The sequence below is a fragment of the Pteropus vampyrus genome, unplaced genomic scaffold (genome assembly GCF_000151845.1).
Source record: "Pteropus vampyrus isolate Shadow unplaced genomic scaffold, Pvam_2.0 Scaffold18, whole genome shotgun sequence".
Classification (NCBI taxonomy): Eukaryota; Metazoa; Chordata; class Mammalia; order Chiroptera; family Pteropodidae; genus Pteropus; species Pteropus vampyrus.
In genome coordinates this window covers 727495-733524 of record NW_011888799.1, presented here as the reverse complement: position 1 = coordinate 733524, position 6030 = coordinate 727495, and the positions used below count along the sequence as shown (strand labels likewise).

Sequence of the window (6030 nt, the reverse complement as noted above, 5' to 3'; positions counted from 1 at the left end):
AGTGAATGTTGGCTACAAACATTTTTATTCCTGACAGAAGACCTTCCCATGGCTCCCCTCTGCCTTGACCAATCAGTTCTTTTGCCTGGAATGTCTCTGCCCTATCAACAAACAGCCTGTTCACTTCCTCTAGGAAGGCTTCCTTGATTGATATCCACCGCCAGAAATTCCTTTTCTTCCTCAAAGACTTGGTGTTTCTCTCTGTTTACTTGGACCTCTTCTGCCCCATTCATTAAGTCACACATTCAATCGACAAGTATTGAGCACCTACTATGTGTCAGCACTCTGATAGAGGTTATGGATTAAACACAGTCTCCTGCCCCTTAGCCCACAATGTAATAAGGAAAGTGAACCTGTTAACCACTAAAATATGGTGGGAAATTCTTTGAACAAATGAGTCGTGAACACCCAAAGAAGGGGCATTGAAGTCTGCAGAAAGCAGAGGGTGCTGCTGTTAAGGCTTCCTAGCCTTTTGGCTCTCTAGGCGGCACCATGGAAGTTGGCACGAACAAGTGCCTTACAAAAGGTGGCAAAAAGAGAGTCAAGAAGAAAGTAGTCGGCGCATTTTCTAAGAAATATTGGTATGATGTGAAAGCAGCAGCTATGCTCAATATAAGAAATATTGGGAAAACACTAGTCACAAGAACTCAAGGAATCAAAATTGCATCTGATAGTCTCAAGAGTCATGTTTTTGAAGTGAGCCTAGCTGATGTGCAGAATGACAAGACTGCATTTAGAAATCTCAAGCTAATTACTGAGGATGTTCAGAGCAAAACTACCTAACTCATTTCCATGTCATGGACCTTACCCATGACAAAATGAGTTCCACAGTCAAAATCTGGCAGACCATGACTGAAGCTCATGTTGACGTCAAGACCAAGGGTGGTTACTTGCTTCATCTGTTCTGTATTGGTTTTACTAAAAAACGCAGCAAACAGATTCGGAAGACCTCTTATGCTCAGCATCAACAGGTCCACCAAATCCGGAAGAAGATGATAGAAATCGTGACCCGAAAGGCACAAGTGACTTGAAAGAAATAGTCAATAAATTGATTCCAGAAACATTGGAAAAGACATAGAAAATGATTTGCCAATCTATTTATCCGCTCCGTGATATCTTTTTTAGAAAAGTCAAAATGCCGAAGAAGCCCAACTTTGAATTAGAAAAACTCATGGAATATTATAATGAAGGTAGCAGTTCTAGAAAGGCTAGTAAGAATGAGACAGGTGTTAAAGTTGAAAGAGCTGATGGATACGAGCCCCCAGTCCAAGAATCTGTTTAAAATTCAGACTTTTCATAGAGATAAATAAAACCTATTCATGATATTGAAAAAAAAAAAAAGAAAAGAAAAGAAAAAAGAAAAAAAAGAGCTTTCTAGCAGAGGCAACCTGAAGGATGAAGGATGAATTAACTCTCCAGGTGGACAAGGTAAGAAAATGCATTCAAAGCAGAAGGAACAGCATGTGCAAAGGGGTGTGGGCATGAGAGACCAGGGCAAGACCAGAAGAAGAGCAGGGAGTCCAGCACATCAGGGTGCCCAGGGGCTGGGGAATGAATGGCAGGGCATAGGCTGAGGGCCCTGGCAGGATTTGTCTGCAAAGTTGAATGATGTGCTTATGAGGTGGGGGAGTGTATACAGAATTTTAAACAGAGGAGCCCCTGATCTGATGGCTATGAACACGTCCCCTCTGAGGGTGGACAACGTCTCCATTGCAGGGCTCTTGGGGTCCTTACATGGATAAGCCTGGTGCTTTCTCCCCTCTGCTTTCAAGCCCTAAGGAGAATGGAAGAGCTCAGTTCTCTGCAGCCCAGACAAGGGGAAAGAGAGAGGAGAGAGGAGGGAGGGAGAGACGTCCAAGCACAAACTGTGGGGCTGGGCAGTCACGGGGCTGACAAGAAAGCTCTGCCCTGGGATGCAAAGGGAGCTTGTGAGCAGACTGGGGGCACCCAAAAGGCCCCTTGCTGAGAGCCTTGGGGCAGCAGGGGGCATTTGAGGCTGCCAGGGTAGAACTGTCAGAATTGGGTACCTGGATGCTGTGAGTGTGTGTGGTTTGTATGTGAGTATGTGGTATGTGTATATGTGTGGTGTGTGTATGTATGTGATACGTGTGGTGTATGTGGTATATGTTGTGTGCGTGTGTGTGTGTGTGTGTGCGTGCGTGCGTGTGCGTGTGAGTGTGTGTGCAGGGAATTTCCAGGGGTTCATGAAGGTGTAGCTTTTTCAGGGGAGAATGAGAACTCGCAGGGGAACATTTATCCCCAGTGAGCCAAGGCCTGGGAGGGAACAAGCTTGGCCTGGTGAGTTCCCAGAGGCTCCCCCTCATTCTCAGCTCCGCCTCACCTGCTGGCCTCTAGCCTTAGCCAAGCGCAGCACCTTCGAAGAGCTTAATGGCCTGTAACAGACAGGCCTGTGATCAAGGGATGAAGTGGCTCCAGGGACTGATGCAGGCAGCCAGCCGAAACCTGTTCCTGTGGCTTGTGTGGTCCTTGACACCCCTCCCCATGCCAGCCTCACAGCCCTCTCTTCCCCCTCAGCCCCTACTCTCTGGCAGGAGCTGTCTGGGTAGTCATGTGGTGAGCAGAGACCATGCCACCAGTACCAATGAGAGGAGTGGGCCTTTGTCACCGGTCCCTGACTTGGAGGGGGAAAGCTAAAAAAAGCTAGCCTCCCTCTCAGACTAGTCTGGACTGTCCCCTCCCTTAAACAGTCAGAATTTCCCCACTCTGCTGCACTCCCACTACTGCTGAGACTGTCTTCTGGGAGGACTTGGGGCTGCCCCTTTAGCGGGTGTGGGTCCAGGCTTCAGGCAGTCACCTGCCTTCTTTCCCTTCACCTTTTCCAGGACACTTCTCACATTTTGGTTTCTGTATGTCTCTGCCCCTTTATGGTCTGGATGTTCCTAAATTGTATTGTTAGTCTGAGGGCTATAATTACTCAGAGCCATTCAGCTCTGTGAAGAACACAGGGAGGCAAAACTCAAACTCCCCCAGTTGAGGGCTGGCCGCTCAGGCAGGGAGTCTGCTCAAGGGTGTAAAGACAGCAGAAAGACAAGACAGCAAATGAGTCAGTCCTGACGTGGGTGGCCGAGAGGACGTCAGCGAAGAACGTAAACAGCTTTCTTCTTCTGCAGTGTGTGAACTATCTAGTTTCAAAGTTGGCATTCTCAGGGATTGGGCAAGGCTTGCCCTGGCGTCCACCCCACTGTTCAGGAAGGACTCAGGGTCACCAGAGGCAGACAGCAGGCGGGGCTGAGGGAGGTGTCCTGGGAAATAGAGAATGAGAGGGAGGGGTGTATGTGAAATAGCAGCAGGGCTATTTATAGCAGCCAACAGTGCAGGAGGCAGGAGCCATGCCCCCAGGAGGCAGAGGGACAGATTGTGTTTCTAGGGGAGGAGAGTGGGCCTGGCAGAGCTAAGGCCAGGATCTGGTCAGGAAGGCGCCAGAAGGGAGGCAGCGAGGTTGCCCAGGCCAGGAATGGTGCCAAGCTGTGCCTGAGAAGGCACCCAGAGTGCCAGCACACGGCCAGCATACAGGACCTCACGCTCCACCCCGGGTCAGGTTCCTTTTATCTCCAAAGAGCTGTGGGCTGTCCAGGACCGCTGAGTCCTTCACAGCAGCTCATAAAGAAACATGAGTCGCTTGGAGAGAATCAACAGACTTCCAAGTAGAGCAAGGGAACCAGTTGTTCTTACACAGCCAGCCAATTGCCCTGCCCAATGGTAACCTTTCTCCCATGGCCCACCTCCCAGCCTGAGCCACTTCTTCCCATCTTCCTGCACAATAGCAAGAGCTGTTCTCTGCCTGCGATTCCACCATTAATACACCTTCTCTAAGCTCCTCTTTTACATACGTTCCAGGAGAGCTGTTATATAACCAACCACACATAAGCCACTAAAATCCAGTTCTCCCATAAAAAGCTGCAGGATTCCTTCCTTCCGTCCCATCAGGGTTCTCCCTTTATTCTTTCAGCACATAGTGCCTGTGCTCAGAACTTGGAGGAAAGGTGACAAATGATACTCATAAATCCTGCCTGAGGCCTCAGTCCTTACAAGACCCTGAGAGGGCAGGACCTTTATTTGTGTCTGCGTCCCCGGTGTCAGCACAGTGCCTGCCACACAGTAGGCCCTCCACAAATTTTTTGTGAGTTCTGAGCGTGTAGGAAGGGGTCCTGGGAGAGTGAGTTTGGCTTTTGGTGTCCCCTAACCTCATTATCCACTCTGGCCAGGTTCCGTCAAGCCCCAGCCCTGTCTCCCGCTCCTCTCCCCACCCCTCGAAGTTAGAACACACTCTTCAGTTTTCTACCCACCTCGGGGCTCCGTGCTCCAGTATGAGTGAAGCACCAATCCTTCCCCATCACAGTCCCAGTCCCTCACAAGGCAAATCGGAAAGATTTGCTGGCCGAATGTCCACTCTAGCTTCAGTTTCTCGACATTTTTTAGAGGCCAGCTTCCTCTGGTCTATGTGAGAGGTATATCTAGTTTATGTCTTACTGGGTGTCATAGCCAAGTCCATAGCCAATGGTCTACAAGGCCCAACTCCCTGGCCTCATTTCCACCAGTTTTCCCTCTCTCAGTCTGCTCTGGACACTTGGCCTCCTCCTGCCCTTTGACTTGCCAGACATAGTCCCACCTCAGGGGCTTTGCACTTGCCATTTCTGTCTACAACTCTGTTCTGCCAGATATCTGCATAGCCCACCCTTTCGCCTTCTTCAAATCTTTACTTAAATGTTACCTTCTCACCAAAGCCTTTCCTCACCCCAATATACCCTCCAAATTGTAACACTGATGTAGGGAGGAGGCAAGACAATTAAATTGTTAATCAAGCCACAATCAGAGACTGCAATATGCAGATCAGACTGCAGCTAGGCCAGGAGGACACCTTCAGAACAAAGGAAAATTTCGGTTTGGATTGCTAACAAACCATTCCCCACACCTGTGAAGGGGAAACGGGAACCAAGAGTCATTCCGTATGGCTAAAACATGGGGAACCTATGAATTAAAGGCTGGGAACTGCCAGCAGGCCTTTCACTCTAAATATGCTTACCCTTTCACATTACATACTCTTCCCCTTCCTTGCTGTATGTCCATATCAAAGGAAATGGGTTAACATAGTTCTTTTAAACTATGGCTCACAGATAAACTGAATTCCCTGAATACTCTGGGTCCCTCTCAGTGCCTTTATTCTGTCCCTCTCTCCCTGTCTCTCTCACTGTTCCTCTCACTCTCTGCCTCTGAGAGGAGACCTGTCCATGGAGTGTCACCTCTTTTTTAATAAACTTTCCTTTGACTCTAACTCTGGCGTGTGTGTTGAATTCTTTCTACACTCTCCACCAAGGACCCTCTTCTTCTCTCGGTACAGGGTTTGGTCTCCCCCTCCGCTCACGGAAATTTGTCCTGTCCTGTATCAACACCACCACACATTCCTAGTCTTTCTCCTTGCTTTATTTTTCTCACTTTCTGATATACTGATTTCTTTGCTATGTTGATTGTCTCTCTCCCCCACTAGAATGTTAGCTCCATGAAGGCAGGTGTTTTTGTCTATTTTGCTTACTGCTATAGCCCCAGCATCTACAACAGCATCTGGAACATAGTAGGTGTTCAATAAATATCATCGAAAGAATCAAGGGGAATTTTTGCTTTCTGTCTCTCCTAAGCTCTCACAGGGCAGAAACTCCAGGACTCAGCTTCACTGTGAGCCAAAGTCCATTCTGCCTCTGGTCCCTACTGCAATCTCTTCCCTCCTGGACAAGATGCAGCTTCTACCTGGTCCCCAGCAGGGTGGAAGGGAGTAAGCCACACCTCTCTTACTGCCTTACCCTTTATTAGAGGCAGAATTGGGAGCTACAACCTGGGGTGGGAAGAGAACTTAAACTGATGCTATCTGTGACTTCTCTCTCAGTCCAAAGAAAAAGTGGTGCCTTCTTTTAAAACTATAAATTGATAAAATTTTAAAAGGTGCACGTTGGAATCATCATCTGTAGAGTTTCTCTAAAACATTTTGTTTCCAGAATCCATCCTCAGAGAATTTTT

General features: G+C 48.3%; 1 pseudogene; it reads left to right on the top strand.

Moving 5' to 3' along the window:
• Positions 1 to 492: 492 nt before the first annotated feature.
• LOC111736140 lies at positions 493 to 1370 on the top strand (annotated as a pseudogene).
• Positions 1371 to 6030: the final 4660 nt, after the last annotated feature.